Source organism: Cervus canadensis, chromosome 3, assembly GCF_019320065.1.
Source record: "Cervus canadensis isolate Bull #8, Minnesota chromosome 3, ASM1932006v1, whole genome shotgun sequence".
In the NCBI taxonomy this organism is placed as follows: domain Eukaryota; kingdom Metazoa; phylum Chordata; class Mammalia; order Artiodactyla; family Cervidae; genus Cervus; species Cervus canadensis.
Window position 1 is genome coordinate 89962176 of NC_057388.1, and position 17159 is coordinate 89979334.

Consider the following 17159-nt stretch of genomic DNA (forward strand, 5'->3'; position numbering starts at 1 on the left):
CTTCTCCAGCACCACAGTTCAAAAGCATCAATTCTTCGGCACTCAGCCTTCTTTAGGGTCCAGCTCTCACATCCATACATGACTAGTGGAAGAATCATTTGATTAGATAGACTTTTGTCGGCAAAGCAATATGTCTGCGTTTTTAGTACACTGTCTAGGCTTGTCATAGCTTTTCTCCAAGGAGCAAGCATCTTTTAATTTCGTGGCTACAGTCACCGTCTGCAGTGATTTTGGAGCCCAAGAAAATAAAGTCTGTTACTGTTTCCATTTTTTCCCCACCCCTTTGCCATGAAGTGATTTCATGTTCTACTGTTCAGCCCATGTGTGTGTGTGTCAGCTTCCTCCACTAGGTCCTCAGCTCCTTGAGTGGAGGATGGTTTATTGCAGCCCCCACACTGTCCTGCCTCAAGTGTGGCCCACCATCAGTGCTTAATACATATTCAATCTTTATGTTTCAATCTCTCTGAAAAGGTAAAGTCAGTATTTTAAAAATAGCTCTTGAGAGAAACCAACAGTAGGAAGGATTTTGGAGTCAGACAAATTTGAGTTCTAATCTAAGCTGTGATGAGTATTAATACCAAGATGACTTCCCAATTTTTATCTGTTCCAAGCCTGACTTTCTTCACTTCTAAAATGAAGACAATAAGATCTCTCTGTGAGGATTAAAATGAGATCAGGCAAATAGAGTACCCAACACAGTTCTGTCTTATCCTTACCCTCTTTTGATGTTAAAATATTTAAGATGTTGAAACATTTTACTCTGGAATATGAATCATATTCATCAGTCTAATACATGTGAGCCATTTTCTCATTGCTGGCATAACCTTCCTTGATACAACACCTTCTTCTTACTTGCACTTGCAAGTTTTTCAAAGGCTTATCTTGTAAGTAGGATTGGACTTATCTGTTGTCACCTGAAAAATAGCGGTGATGGGGACAATGATGAGGCAACTCATTGCTGAGTTATTTCCACATGTGCAGGGTCAACGTCACAGCATGACACTGGCCTCTTTCCTTCCAAAGTTAACTTTAAGGAGGAGAATAGACACCATTACGACACTATTCTCTTCCCCCCACCCCCCACCAAAAATCAGTTGCTACTTTCACCCATGGAAGAGGAGCAGTGAATTCCATTCATCCATCCAACATTTATGCAATGCCTGCTCTGTGCTAGGTACTGTGATATGAGATGAATCAGTCAGGGTCCGTGCCTTTAAGAGTTTCAATCCATTGGTGTTTTTTGGAGGAAGATGTAACAATCAGCTTGTCAGGAAAAGCTTCAGAAAGAAGTGATGCCTCAGCTGAGTCTTGAAAAATCAGTACGTGGCTGTCAACAGACAGGGCAGAGCACTTCAGGTGGAGGACCCCAACGCTTGTTCCTCTTCCTCTGATCACTCTGTGCAGCCGGATGTACAGCTGTCTTCTCCTCTGTCTAGGGGACTTAAATTCTTCCTTGGCAGCCACAACATTATTAGTGCTGGTTCCAATCAGAGGACTGACAGTAGACACTCTGCTGCTGCTTTTGTTGCCAAGACCACAAACAGCTGGAGTGATTTGAGCTCCCTGAGGGAGGGTGGGGGAGTTGAGCATGCGTGTGTGTACCTGTGTCTGTGTACATGTGGGTCCAAGAGCGTAGGGTCTGTGTCCATCTGGCTGGCTGGCTCGATGTTTATCTGCAGGTGCTGCTACAGAAAACAGAAGTGGATATTCAGGAAACAAAATGATAGCTTGGGATCTCACAGACAGCTGAAGGACTACTCAGAGAAGGGAGAGGTTGAAATAACCTCTACCAAAACAGAATGGAACAGAGAAGGAAGTTACATCAGAAGAGGAAGAATGCCAGTGTCATGCTGAAGAGCCACAAATGTCACAAAATAAAAATAAAATGGGGGATTCTTATTTTACTTAGTCAAATGCTATTATAATATTATATATTTTCTTCTTTATAGCATTATTAAGATTAGTGAAATAATATTTAGTGCAGTGAACACAGAGAACAGAGGAAAACCAGGAAATCGCTATAATTTTTTAAAGTTGTATTTATTTGGATCAGTGATTGATTATAACTTTGCTTTCTACCTGCATATATGAGTTGGGGTTTTTCCTTCAGCACTTAAAAAATATAGAAAACAAGTTCTGAGGCTGACTTACTGAACATTTAAAAAGTCTCATTATTAGTACAAATTACAAAATTTTGATAAAGATAATCTAATAATAGTGAAGTGATTAAGGGGGTCAGAGCAAGAAATATAGATCCCAGGGATGTTATTAATTTTTTCTTTTCCATTCATGTAGAAATGTTCATCTCTACCAAAAAGAAGTGTAAGAGTAGGTTTTATTTTGATTAGATTCTTGTAACCATACAAGTGAAAAATTTATAGAATTGACTTCAGGTGAGGAAGGATTATAAAAAGTTAATATAATAGTGAAATAAGCTTGGCGTCAGATCTCGTATGAGTCTTTTGAATTTATTACTTTAGAGAATAGGAATTGACTTTCCATTGCCTTCTTAGAATTATAATGACTTCAAATGATTAATTGATTTGCCAATCTCACAAATAGTTAAAAGCATATGGAGAGGAACAAACTACTATATATGAAATAAATAAGCTATGTGGATATATCATACAACACAGGGAATATAGCTAATATTTTATAATAACTATAAATGGACTATAATCTTTAAAAATTGGGAATCACTATGTTATACACCTGAAACTTAGATAATATCAAACATCAACTATACCTCAAAAAAAAAAAGCATATGGAATTTTGGGCAGTGAACTAGGGAAATTTTGTGTGCTTTGGTCACAGCGCAAAACAGTGCTTCCCAACTGGATGAACAGTTGGTCCATACGCTAATTTACCAGGTAACTAGTGAATAGACTTGGGGTGAACAGAATTGTGACAAATTGACTAGGGAGAGAAAAGTACCTGGTAAAGAGCAAGCAAAGCAAGTAAGTCTAATGTTCACTCTGTTTGCACATGGTAGGTACTCAGTAAATAATTGTTGAAGGAAGAAAGGGATGAAATGAGTGAATGAGTGGTGAGTATGAAGAAAGTGGCAATAAACACCTAATTCAAAATGAAATTTAAACTTTGTTTTGTGATAGGGTTATAGCATATTTTCTTTATGATAGTTGATTTGGTGATATTTAAAGATGTATAATTTTCAGAAGTTATGAGACCCCTGAAAGAAAAAACATCTAAAAATTAGATTTGGGGGAAATAGAAATCAATGAAAATTTAAATTTTTAGATTTTCCAAATTATTTTACAAATTTAAATTCAATGTTACTTTAAAAACATGATAATGTATTATGTATGGTTTATTCATAAAACCATTACATGTTTTTTGATAAATATAATTCATTCACATAACATTTACTAATTAAAATTTTTAAAAATGAATTTACTGATGGTTGCAAGTTGATATCAAATATCATTTGACTTTTTCAATGAGAAGAAACAGGAAAAAATTTAAACAGTGGAAAAACAATAAATATCACAGAAACTTGTATTTTTTTCTAGACCCAATGCATTCCTTAAGGAGTTTATTTTCAGGAAATAATCTAAGCATTGTGGGGGAAGGGAAAATAAAATTCATTGACTGCAACTTTTTAAACTGAAGTACAGTTGATTTATACTACATTGGTTTCGGATGTACAGATTATGCTCCTTTAAAAGTTATTGTAAGATCGTGGCTATTGACTGCAACTTTTTCCCAAGCATCTACATTTTTGTTTAGTGAGTGATTGCCCCCAAATTTGCCAGTTTCCCTGCTTTCTGAGCTTCCACATCTCTAGGGACTCTCCATCTGGATGCATTTTCTGACTCAGAACTTGCTGAGACTCTCAAATCCCAGTCCGAAGGAGTCCCACAAACTCCCTGCCCCAGCTTATGTTCTAGGAAGCAAGTCCTTCCCGATAGGGTGCCCAGGGAATGGGAGAGAGAGAGAGGATGCCAAGTTCTGTTTTACATTTTAAATCCACAGATCTTTCCTTTTAATGAGTGGCAGGCCATTCTCAATTTCTGCTCCTCTGTATGGAAGAATTTAACATCACTTCTCATGCTGATCCAAGGAACTTTGCTCTTTGTCCAAAATACAGCTCTCCTCCAAAGCAATTTCCCCTCCTCTGAGAAATGCTTTCATGTCAGTCTGCACTGCCCTTGAACCAGACAACTTTCTCTGCTTGTCTTTATCTGTCTAAATAAAGCTAACCTACATTTGCTGTCTAATTCATTCGGATGCTTGCTGATGCTATTTAAAGGATCCCTCAAGGCTCCGTGGAAAACATGATGCATTATCTTCAGTTGGGAACCTTCAGGTTTGTTGGTCATTTAAGGAATTCAAGAATTGAAAGAATCCATTCAGTCTTTAGTAGTTCAGATGTGGAGGACAAAGGAGCTCTTCGTGTTTTTTAATCCCAAGCAGTCTTCTCTGACTTGTCCGTTGCTGGGATCAGTTGATGGTGAAAGAGGGAACTAGAAAGTTAATCTCTGTGTGTGTATGTGCATGTGTGTCTCTGTGTGTGTATGCACACACATGCATGTCTCTCCTTGTCTCTAGGCTTCATGAAATTTGCCCAACAGAATGTATTTTTTATTCTGGACTCTGATAATTTGCTAGTCCATTGTGAGTTTACTTTCCCCTCTCAGGGAACAAAAGTGAAAGATTAAAAGGAAATGTCATCTTAGTAAATAGGCTTCTGGTGAGTTTTTGGCTTGTCTCCATCTCCTTCTCTTCAGCCTCTATCAGACGTTAGAAAATTCTGTTGCTTACATGTTCCAGGAAGAAAAAAAGAGGAAATTCTAAACAGGGAAAGGAAAATAATGGGATTGTAAATAGGACTCTACTGTGCACTTCTATAGGACTGGGAGTTCAGAGAGGTTTCAGATCTGTTGTTTGTTTTTTCACATCTGGGATTTATGTCAGTCTGTCTGCTTGCTTAGTGGGAGGGAGAGCTGGTACAAATGGGATGGTTTTATCCACCAGTGCACTGCTTAAGCACATGCTTTTATCAGCATCCACTTGTTCAGCCACGATTCTCTGACGTCCATTGCAGTGAGTGAGTCAGAAGCCACAAGCTAACAGGTCTATTCCTTCCCGCCGTCACCTAGGAAACCAATGCATCATCCACAGGAAATGCAGGCCCCAATGGGGAGAGTGCCCAGATCGGGTTATAAAGCTGGCAATGAGTTTTTCAAAAGAGGTCAAATAATAATGTGTAGAATTTTAGTCTAGGGTAGAAAGTGGATCCAGCCTCTCAGGCATGGATCAAGGACAGTCAGGCAGAAATACTAGGAGGAATTAGTCAGCTAAAATCATGAAGGATGTCTGCTTTATAAGAAATTGGCCAAGGGCAAGGGGTACGGAGATATGGTTTGATTCCCCCAGACAGCAAACGCATTTAGTTGCTCATTGGCTGAGACTAATTTTTTGTTGTTGTTGTTACAACAGTGTGTGAAGTAAGATGAGAAAATTGACATGATGTCAAACCAGGCTTTCTATTGAGTGAAATATATATCCCCCATTGTCATTGTCTCTCTCTTAAAATAGTGATGGAGAGTTCCATCAGAGAAAAACCACACCCTGATTCCCCTCATGCTGTCACTGTTTTTTTCTGCTTGTGCCTCGATTTCTCCCTCCTTGACTACTAGAGTTCAGCACTGCCTATTGCCTTAGTGCACATAAACAATCTACCACACACTGTCCACATATCTGCAAAGATAAGCTTAATATAGCTGAGAAAAATTACCTGTGGAGTTTCAAGTTGTTTGACAAGCTTAATGTCTCCAGGTACATTTTATACTCTCATACTGCTATGGATGAAAGAGCCCACGGAAAAGTACAACGTGAGTTCTACCAGAACTTCCTGTTTTAGGCTCAAAGAATATTAAAATGGGAAAGAAAAATAACTCAGAAATCATTGGGCCCAACACCCTCATTTTTCACATGAGAAATGAGTCCCAGACACATAATTTGTTTAAGGTCATCTAGGGAATTAGTGTGTCCGCTGGGGGTCAGGAAGAGGAGAGAAGACAGGTTGGAAGCTCAACTACAAGCTCAGAATGAGTCAATAGGTGATATGGCCACCAAAGAGACTGTTATAATATTGAACTGCATTAATTGAAGTATGGAATCCTTACTAAGAGGGGCAATTGGTACCCTTACAGGCTGGTCAGCATTGCCAAGAAAACAACATTCTGTCCCGAGTACCCATTGAATAGGAAACAGTCACAAAACCAAATGTTCCCAGAGGAGGGTAAAGATGGTGATAGGTTTTTAGCTCCATACAAGTAATTTTCCAGTCATTCGAGCTGATTGAGATGTACTAAACTGGCTGAGGGGACAGTGAATTAGTTCTCCATTTCCAGAGGTGTTCAAATATTCGTTCATCCATCCAAACACATTTATTGAGTGCCTGCCATATGCCACAAATTTATATATCTTATAAACAGGTGAATTCTGTAAAACTGTTAATAAGACAAAACTAGCTACTAGTGATTTAGGAAGACATATCTTTACCAAAAAGGGGTTTGATGGTCCTTTCAAAGCTTTAAAACTAGATAGCATTCTACTCTCCTTGCTGATATCCATTCTACTGGGCTCCTTTATCCAAAATAGACCAGTCCGTGTAAACTGAAAGGTGGTCAAGACAGTGAAAGATTGAAGGCAAAAGGAAAAGGGGGCAGCAGAGAATGAGATGGTTAGATAGCATCGCCAATTCAGTGGACTTAAATTTGAGCAAAACTCTCAGAGTTAGTGAAGGATGAAGAGCCTGGCATGCTGCAGTCTATGGGGTCACAAAGAGTTGGAACTACTTAGCGACTAAAGAAGAGCAAGACCGCCTTTGCCAAGTGTCATAATCAACTCTTTTTCATCTTCCATATAGAACTTATTGTCAAATAGATCTAACAGATCTTGAAACTATGAAACCATCACCGTCTTTCAGTAAAGGTTTCAGAATGAGAATTTTTACCACACCTGGCTTTTAAATGTTTGAACATATTTTTTTAGCCCTTATGTGTGCATGTTCAGTGGTGTCTGACTCTGTGACCCCACGAACGGTAGGCTGCCAGGCTCCTCTGTCCATGGGATTTCCAGGCAAGAGTACTGGAGTGGGTTGCCATTTTCTGCTCCAGAGGATCTTCTTGACCCAGGGATAGAACCTGCATCTCTTGCATCTCCTGCATTGGCAGGCAGATTCTTTACCACTGTGCCACCTGGGAAGTCCTTTTTTAGCCCTTATCCAAATTAATATTTGGACTATAGGCATTCACACACTCCAAATTGTTTCCATTTCTTGGATTACTTTTCCTCATTTCTTGATGATTGATGTTCCTTGCATAGATCCAGCCAACATTTTTCACCTGTTTTGGATCTCTCTTTGTCTTTCAGAATCACCCCTATTGAATAATGATCCAGCTTTTAGCCACATGCAACACTGGTGATTTTTCTTACCATTCCTAACATTCATTTTTGTTAATCTCTTTCATTTTCATTTTTATTTTCATCATAATCATAAGCCTCTTCTTAATAGCACAGTCAACATTCTCATTGCTTTTGCAATTGTCAGACATACTGGGCTTAATAATGTTGCAAAACACCCCAAATTAAATACAGTAAACCTGCTGGTAATAAAAAACTAGTTGGCCAAGACTAAAACAACTGCATCCAACTGCCATTGCCGTCTGTTGGGGGTAGACAAAGCAGAAAAAATTTTGCTTTTGGAGCAAATTGTTTTTCATCTTAGTGAAAATTCACAGGGGGCCAAGCTGGCAAAGAATCCCTTGTCTCTTCCACCGTCGTGCCATTCTGGTAAAGTGCATTTGTGACAATAGTCATCAAATCATATATAAATATGTAATCAACCAAAATTATTTTTAGATAGCTCAGTTCATTTGCATTGCCTTAATGAGACTGAGGTCATGGGTTTGATCTCTGTATGGGATATTTAGTACACAGAGAAAAACCGTGTCACCCAAGTAGTCTGTACCTACATCTAGCCATCACACAAAAGCATGATCTTTAGGGGACCTGACATAGCGTATGGTGGGACATATCATTTCAGTACAGTCCATATAGGAAAATGCAATTATAAACCTTCATAACAGTATTTGACTTTGGAATTTGCAAACTTGAAACCTCAATTAACCATTAATAAGAGAGAAGACCCTTCAGTGGTATGTTGATTTTACAGAAAACAGTAAAGTTCTGTAAAACAATTATCCTTCAACTAAAAAATAAATTAACTTAAAAAAAATCTGTCTATAAGCATAGGTCAGGTCACAGAGTTCTCCAAATGTAAAATACTAAAGAAAAAGGCTTATTTTTCTCATTGAGATCATTAGAAATATAGAGGGTGGTACCTGGTTTACTTCTACTCCCCAGGAAACTGATGACAATTAATTCCTATTGACTTAGTATTCTGAGATTTGCCAAGGAGCAGCTCAATGTCACCAGAGAATGTTACACATTTGTCAAAACTACAGATTCACAACTCAGTTTAGGCCTCAAATGTAATCTTCTCCCTCTGTTTTCAGATCCGCTCCTCCCTCGTCGCCAGAGCTGCAGGCTGCTCTCTAAATAACACTGTGTCCCTGGCCTCCTAGCTCCCATTTGAATGTTTCGGTAGGGCTCCTTTGAGATCTGCCCCCCACTGCGTCCCCTCTCCCAGGCTTGCCTTCATTTGTCTGAGTCAGCCATGAGTCACCTCACTCATTAGTGGAACTCAGAATGCTTCTCCATCCTCCAGATCCCTTTCGTCTCCCTTCTTGTAACTGGTTTTCTGGCAGCGTCAGATCTGTGGACAACCTTGAAGCTAGGGGCTGGGTCACTATTAAGATGATCTGCTCTATGAAGAGGTTGGCAGACCGCAAGGAGAACTAAAACTGATGATGATGATGATGACAATGATGATAACAATAATGATAATGGTGCACACAGTTGCTTCAGATGCATTTTAATGGCCAGATTTGGTACCTTTGCCTGTGTCAGCTCATAGGACAGCACAGGGGTCCTTAATTCTTGGTCTCTTCCTTGTCTCTTCTTTCCCTCTTCACCATCACTTCCTCCACACACATGCCCATATGGCACAAAGTGAAAGCTTAGAGACTCCACTCTCTGGAAAGGCAGGTAAAAGAGCAATGTCCTTATGTTGGTGGGCACTCTTTTCTCCAGGATTTTCATATTTACTCTCCTTTTACTCATTCAGTTTTACATTCCCAATTCTTTCCTTTTTGTGAAAGTAGAACAGAGAGGACAAATCAGAAGGATTTATGCCTGTTGCTGCCTCCTGAGCATATAAAAAAACCTAGTGAAATGACACTGATAATAAACTCTGAATTCACTGTAGAAAATTTCAACACCAAAACACCATTATTAAATTAATAATGAATTATCAGTTCATTATTAATGAATTATTAATCTTACTTAAAGCCCTTTGTAAAATAGCTGATACTTTACCCAACTGGATAGTGACTAATTTTTAGTAAGTCAGATGATTTACTCTTGAAAGGGAATGCAGATATCCCCCTGTCCTGTCATTCATTCAATCGGCATGCACTTATTGAGCACCTGTGATGAACAGACCCTGAGCCAGGCCCCCTAGGGCAGTGCTTTTCAAGCTTCACTGTGTGTGATGTTACCTTACTAAAATGCAGATTCTGATTCAAAAGACCTGGAGGCAGGTTCTGCATTTCCATAAGTGCCCTGGAGATGTCCTTGCTGCTGCCCAGGAACCACACTTTGAGGACCAAGACCACAGGGGTTCCACACAGAGCCAGACAAGGCTTGACTCTGTCCCTGAGAAACACTGGGGACCCACAGCCTCTGGGATGCTACCCTGTGCGTTCCTTCTCCTCAGCTGCTGATAATTATCTGTGAGGCCCAGACAATGCTGATTTGTTCCTCTCAGTGCTTTTGGCTTTCTCATGTCTTTATTCCCAGTGGAGGGTATTAAAATTGCAAGGCTCAAATTGGGATTAGGGCAAGGAAAAGGCCCATTTATCTTTAACCTTTGTTCTGAGAGCTAGTTTAGGCCATTTAACCAGCAATCTCTGAACTCACATTTTAAGCAGAGCCTGATTAACAAAAAAGTATTTCTCTGATTGCTAGAGATCTCCTTTTATGATTCGTTAGTTTGTATCCCTTGCCAGTTTTTCTATTAGGGTCTTTGTCTTTTAATTAATGAGTTGTAGTAGTTTTCTATTAAAATATTAAGGAGGATCTCTTTGCCCCTAATAAAGGATGTTTCAATGTTTCATCTATTCATATTGGAGCTAGGAATCTTAGATTCTAGGGTAACTAATTTTCTTGCTAATCTGAGCAAGCCAATTTACCTATTATGACATGATTCCTTTACTTGTAAATGGAGGCAGTAAAGACTATATTGAGTATATGTTGAGTATAAAACTGTTGGGTATAAAAAGAAAGTACATGTGGGATGATGCTATATAATCATAGAAAATGGGTACTTGGTTTCAGAGCTTACATTAATCTGATAGTATAATTGAACCTGCCTTCCCTAATAGCTCAGTTGGTAAAGAATCCACCTGCAATGCAGGAGATCCCCGTTCAATTCCTGGGTCAGGAAGATCCCCTGGAGAAGGGATAGACTACCCCCTCCAGTGTCCTTGGGCTTCCCTTGTGGCTCAGCTGGTAAAGAATCCACCTGCAATGCAGGAGACCTGGGTTCGATCCCTGAGTTGGGAAGACGTCCTGGAGAAGGGAAAAGCTACCCACTCTAGTATTCTGGCCTGGAGAATTCCATGGACTATACAGTCCATGGCCTCGCAAAGAGTTAGACATGACTGAGTGACTTTCACTTTCATTTTTCATTATTGAACCTAAAGTGGGACAGACTGATGTTAACAAGTACCAATTTTGTTTGTTTCATTTTGTTTTGCTTTTAGTTAGTTTTTTTTTTTTTTAACAAACAGTTATTGATCACTACTGTCAAGTACTCTGAGTGTGCTTATCTGGTTTTGGTAGTACATACGTTGAACTTCATATGTGCGAAAGTGCTTATGCTTTCTGTTTTCCCTTTGCTTCCACAACTGCAACTTTCTAAGTTGTCAACAGACAAGATCTTGTCTCCTGACATATCCAGTTAAGAAACTATCTCAGTACTGAGGCTAATGACCCAGTTGTTCCTTAGTCTCTTTCTTAGCTGTCTCATCTCTACTAGAACCTTATACTTGTTAAAAATTTATTTATATAGTAGATGTTATGAGTGGTAGTATTCCAGTTTAGACTGATAGGTTTTTGTCTAGCTTAGAATAATAGAAAATGTGTACTTCCTCCCTCATCTGTGATGTTTAATGCCTATAAGTTCATACCATTACTGCCTGAAAGAAAAAGAATATAATGAACCATTAATACTAAAATAGAAATAGAAATGTCTGAAAACAATGTGCTTTGCCTCTAGTTGGTGTTTGTTTTTTGATACAAAGGAAAGAAACTCTAACAACAAAATTTTAACTATCATCCAGATAGAGAATGCTCCCTCACTCCCACTGTTTCCCCCTATATTCTTTCTACACAAAATCTGCCTTATGAGTCCCTACACAGAGCATAGAGAAAAACAAAAAGAGTCAATATTATTGAATCTCATCCATTTGCCAAGCACTGTGCTAAGTGCTTTCAGGTACACTTTCTCATCTAATGGATCTTTTACTTTCTTACTGTAGGGAAGACGGTGAGCTTGTGCCTTTACTTTGCTATTTCCTCTTCCTAGAGTCCTTACACCTCCCTGTCTGTGTCAGCCTTATACTGCAAGCAAAGGAACCTAATTTTTGCAAAATCCCTTTTCTTTTCCATGTAATTCAGGTCCACAGCAAAAAAACTGGTTGGTTTCTCATTCTGGAAAATGAGAGATGTGTTCATTCAGGGAAAAGTGAACAGAACAGGGCTGAGGGCTAAATGCTCTTTTACACACATGGGTGGCCAACTACCTCTGGTGAGAAGTCTCTCTTTTTCTGGCTTCTTTCCCAAATAATACATTGAACTTTCCAGCAAAAAGCATCCATATACATGCAAATTCTCCTTTGATTTATTTCTTTATATATGAACACAGGTTCCTTACCACTTCTTTCACCCACCCACAACCCACCAAAAAACAAAGAGAGAAAAAAAGGAAACCTCTCCTGGAGAAACATGATGGATCTTATCTATTCCTGAGACTAACTGCCATTTTCTCCTCTTACCATGATTCCAAATTTTGGACTCCACTAAGGAAAACATAGTCTGTGTGACCTTGCATAACCAGGGAGGAAGGAATCTTGCCTGGGCAATGAGAGAGAAGGGCTGAGTCACTATCTCAGCCCTCAGGAATGGCTCTCCAGCTGCTGACTGAGGCCACACGGGTTCAGCCATGAGGCCAGCAGGGACCTCCCCAGTGACTAGCAAAAAAGAGGCAACCAGGACTAGCCAGAGTGAACTGGGACAATTGACCCATTTTTTGGATGGCCCCTCAAGGACAGTGGTCAGCAGTCCAAGTGTCAGTGTTCTGGTGATATAGCAATGCCTGGTCCAATCTGGTGGATGAATGATGCCTGACAACAGAAGACTCTGGAAAAGGTGTAATTAGCATGTGGTGGCATCTTTATTCCAGAATTTTATTCTTTCACATATACAACAGACATTGAACAAACATACTAGGCACTGAACTAGAGGTTGGCATCTTCCTTGCTCTCAGGGAGTTGATAGTTAAGCAGAAAGGGAGTAAACATAGGATCTCTAAGAGAACATAGAAGAGGGACTTAAGATTTGACAGTTGGAGAAGCTTCCCCAAGAATGTGAAAGGCTTATGGAGCAGGGGGTAGGCGGGGTGGGGTGTTGGAGAGGGACATGGAGTTGGGACCCTCCACGTGGAGGATGCAGCAGTTCAAAGTCATAGAGGCGAGAGAGAACAGGTGGTTCACTGGAGAAGTAAAGTGGTTTAGTGTGGCCTAGATCAGAATAAGCAGGGGAATGGGCAAGAATTGACCCTGGAGAGGTGAGCAGGGGTCAGATTGTAAAGGTGTAATCCTGTGTGTGTATGTAAGAGGGTCCGAATTCTATCCTGAGGCCAATGGGAATGACTAACTGACCTTCTGTGGGGGAATGATGTATCAAATATGTTTTTAAAGGAAGTTTTCTCACTGGTTGTAATCTGGAGATTGGATGCAAGGATGCAAGCAGTGTTACCAAAATGCAAGTCTGTGTGCCTGACTCACAATGATGCCAAACAATACCAAAACACTGGAGTCTGGAACAGAGAGAGAGTTATTATTATTGCAGGACCCTGCAAGGAGATGGGTAGCTCATGCCTGCGAAACCCCCAAACTCCCCAAAAGCTCTCAGCAAAGCCCTTTTCTAGGAAAGGGGAGGGAGGGGTGTGGTGAGTTGTTGCAGACTTCTTGGTGTAGGAGCCTCTGTTCTTGAGGTCACATCATAGTCAGGTAATGATGTTTCTGTAAACCTCTACCAAATGAATGTTATTCTCTGTTCTGACAAGAAAGCGCCAGATCATGGCATTGGGTCCCATCAATTCATGGCAAGTTGATGGGGGAAAAAATGGAAACAGTGGCAGATTTTATTTTCTTGGGCTCCAAAATCACTGCAGATGGTAACTGCAGCCATGATATTAAAAGATGCTTACTCCTTGAAAGAAAAGCTATGACAAACCTAGACACCGTATTAAAAAACAGAGACATCACTTTACTGACAAAGGTGACATAGTCAAAGCTATGGTTTTTCCATTAGTCGTGTATGGCTGTGAGAGTTGGACCATAAGGAAGGCTGAGTGCCAAATAATTGATGCATTCGAATTGTGGTGTTGGAGAAGAGTCCCTTGGACTGCAAGGAGATAAAACCATCAAACCAGTCAGTCCTTAAGGAAATCAACCCTGAATATTCATTGGAAGGAATGATGCTGAAGCCGAAGCTCCAATACTTTGGCCACCCAATGTGAAGAGCCAACTAATTAGAAAAGACCCTGATGCTGGGAAAGATTGAGGGCAGGAGGAGAAGGGGATGACAGAGGATGAGATGGTTGGATGGCATCACCAACTCAATAGACATGAGTTTGAGCAAGCTCTGGGAGATGGTGAAGGACAGGGAAGCCTGGTGCTGCAGTCCATGAGGTCACAGAGTTGGACACGACTTAGTGACTGAACAACATCAGGTTGCTGCTTGACACTTGGTTGATTGTGGGCAGGGCCCACTGTGGTGCCAACCAGTGGCTGAGCAGGACCCATTGCTTGGTAACAGGGTACTGGAGTAATGGCAAACAGCAGCAGCCACCTGCTAAGGACTGCATTTGGCTGTGCTTTGTTACAGGCGGACCAGGTTGGAGGAACTTGCAGTAACTGAAGAAGGAAATAATGTGGGCCTGAACCATAGCAGAGGCAATAGGAATGCACGAAAGATGAGACTGAAAGATAGAAAAGCAGTTCCCAAGTGACCTTGGTGATTAGCCACAGGTGGGGCCTGCAGAGTTCGGAAAGACTCTCACCTTTGGTGGGTGGGGAGAGACGATGGGAACTGAAGGCTTGCTGGAAGGAGATGATTAGTTCAGGTTGAAGCAGGAGCTCAAGATAGAAACCCTGCCATTGACCTGAATATCAGTGGTGGAGGGTCAGGGCAACTTAGCCAGCACTGGGGATTCCTCAGGTGTACCCCGAAGGAGTCTTAAAGACAATTCCAGACCCCACCAGCAAGAGAGGGCGGGCCTCCTAATAAAAGTTCCTACTTAGAAGCCTGGCTTGTTAAGACTGAATCTGTGCAGGACTGAGGCTGCAGATGAGAGGTCTTCAGAACCTGCAGCCAAACAAGGCCTGACAAGCTGTTTCCATGGAGATGCCGTGTGCGCAGGAGGGAGTGAGTAGGAGGGCTGATCCACTCCAGAGCCTTGGGTCACAAGGCTGCAGTGGGCTAACAGATAAACAGGAAAAAGGCATAGTCAATCAGAAAGGGATGTTCAAAACTATTGGCAGTTAATTGGAGATACAGTGTCATAATTCTTGATTAAGTCTAACAATTTGAAGGATTAGGGTAAGTAAGCCACTTTATGATCCTGCTAGTTATTTCAGGTACCACTTAATGAGGGCATGAGGAAGTGGTCGCCAGCTGAGGCTAACTCCAAATGTACATACACCCATCTTAAGCCTTTCTGCACCCCTGGACTCTAAGTAGCTACATATTATTTCCAAATTTCTGGGGAAACAGGCAGGGATATGGGAAGTTAATTTTTTTTTTTTTCCATTTGCCATGTTGTTGGCAGTAATAACTCAGGAAATCTTTGGAGGTCTTCGGGAAACTCGGGTGCTGGCAAAGCCTCAGATTAAATGTTATTATTAAACAATTTGAGGAACAATCTGGACAGAGAGCCAGCAGCAGTGGGGACCCACATGTTTTGTGTTGGGGGGAGGATAGAATATACATAACATGAAGTCAACTATTTTGACCATTTTAAAATATGCTGTTCGGTGGCATTAAGTATATTAATAATCTTGTGTAACCATTACCACTATCTCTTTCAAAAGTCTACCATCATCCAAAACAAACTCTGTAACTGTTAAGCAATGATGCCCTTCTGGGCTCCAAATGTTTTTAACAACTTTATTACGCTGTGAAAACTCTTCCTCCAAGTCAGGAGAACAGTGTGGCTGCTGCTAATAAGAAAACTAGCTCGATCTTGGTTTGGTCAGTAGCTTTCAATTTATATCTGGGGTTTTTTGGTTCAAAACTCCTTTAATCCTGTGGGTGAGCCTGTTAAACCTAATCTCTGGGGAGGGAGCCTGATTTTTTAACCACCTTAATGACTGATGGGACTTGTTAATCTTGATCTCCAAGGTATTCAAATGGCTTGTGGCAGTGCTTATTAAGAAGTCAGTAAAAACTGTCAGGACCACAGGATCTTATAAAGATTCTATAAAGGCAAACTTTGTTCTAAAAATAGCTGGGAGATGAATTGTCTAGGAACAACTTCATTTTAAGTGACCAAAAATGATAGTGCCCAAGGAGGATAAGACACGATTCTGACTTGGAACAGTAGATTATGACTGAAAGATCAGAGCTGGAAATTCCAAGTTTCCTACTGCCTTTTCTTTCACAAATTAAAACATTTAGTGTGGGTAGGGATAAGCCTTTGTGATTTCCTTTCTTCATCCAACAAGTTTGAGGTGTTTAGAACATGATGCTCATCAGACAGGACTCAATCTGGAGTTCACAAACCCAAAGTAGCAATAGCTCTCAAAGCCCAGGCAGATATTTCCCAGATGCATAATGTCAGTCACAAGAAACAGCAGGAGGGAAAAAGAATAGGGAAGATTTAGTGAAAATCACTCCATCATAAATAAAATCTAAACCACATGTCCTATTTGAGGGCCAGTGGTAAGACAAATAGTTTAAAACACTATGCTATTCCTGGGAACTAGAACTCAGAGGAGGATAACTGGCTTACTCAGGGTCACCTAGAAAACCAGGAAGAGAGCTAAGATTTAGTACCTTTGTTTCCTGAAACCTGTTTTAGTGGTTTATTTTGATCAGGATCTGCTGGTACTCTATGCTTGGAAGGCACGAGGGAGATAGTTCCTAGAGCTCCTCTATGAAGTTTTCATTTGGTCAGGGGTGATCTATTGGTAGCTTCACCTCCAAATTCACCTCCAGTTTAGTTTTCATATCATAATTGGTTCAGAACCCAAATTCTGCATAGTTCAGAAAAATGTTATTAGCAGTCTAGAAGAGATTTAATACTCTTAAGATTGCATTAGGGGATGATTTCCAAAATGGTGGTACGGAGAGCTTCACAGACTTACTCCTCAACAAAACAACCATACCTAGTGAAAATTATTTACCATTTAACATTGTTGTTCCATAAAGGGAGATGGAAGCCGAGAAGATCAAAGGCTACCACCCCAACCCCGTGCCTCACTTGTAAAAAAAAGGGTATCACTCCATGAGAAGTGGGTCACTGCTCCCTCAGAAGCTCTCAACAAGGGAACAGACTTTATTTGGAAAAGAATGTGGGGAAATTCAAGCTGAGGAGAGTCTTGGAAAACAATGGAGATTTTGGTGATAAGCAATTAAGGGGGAGTTGGTATCTCTTTGAGAACAACAAGCCTGATTATAGGCCAGCTAATTTTACTAGAAAGGACCAGAGAAAAAGACAG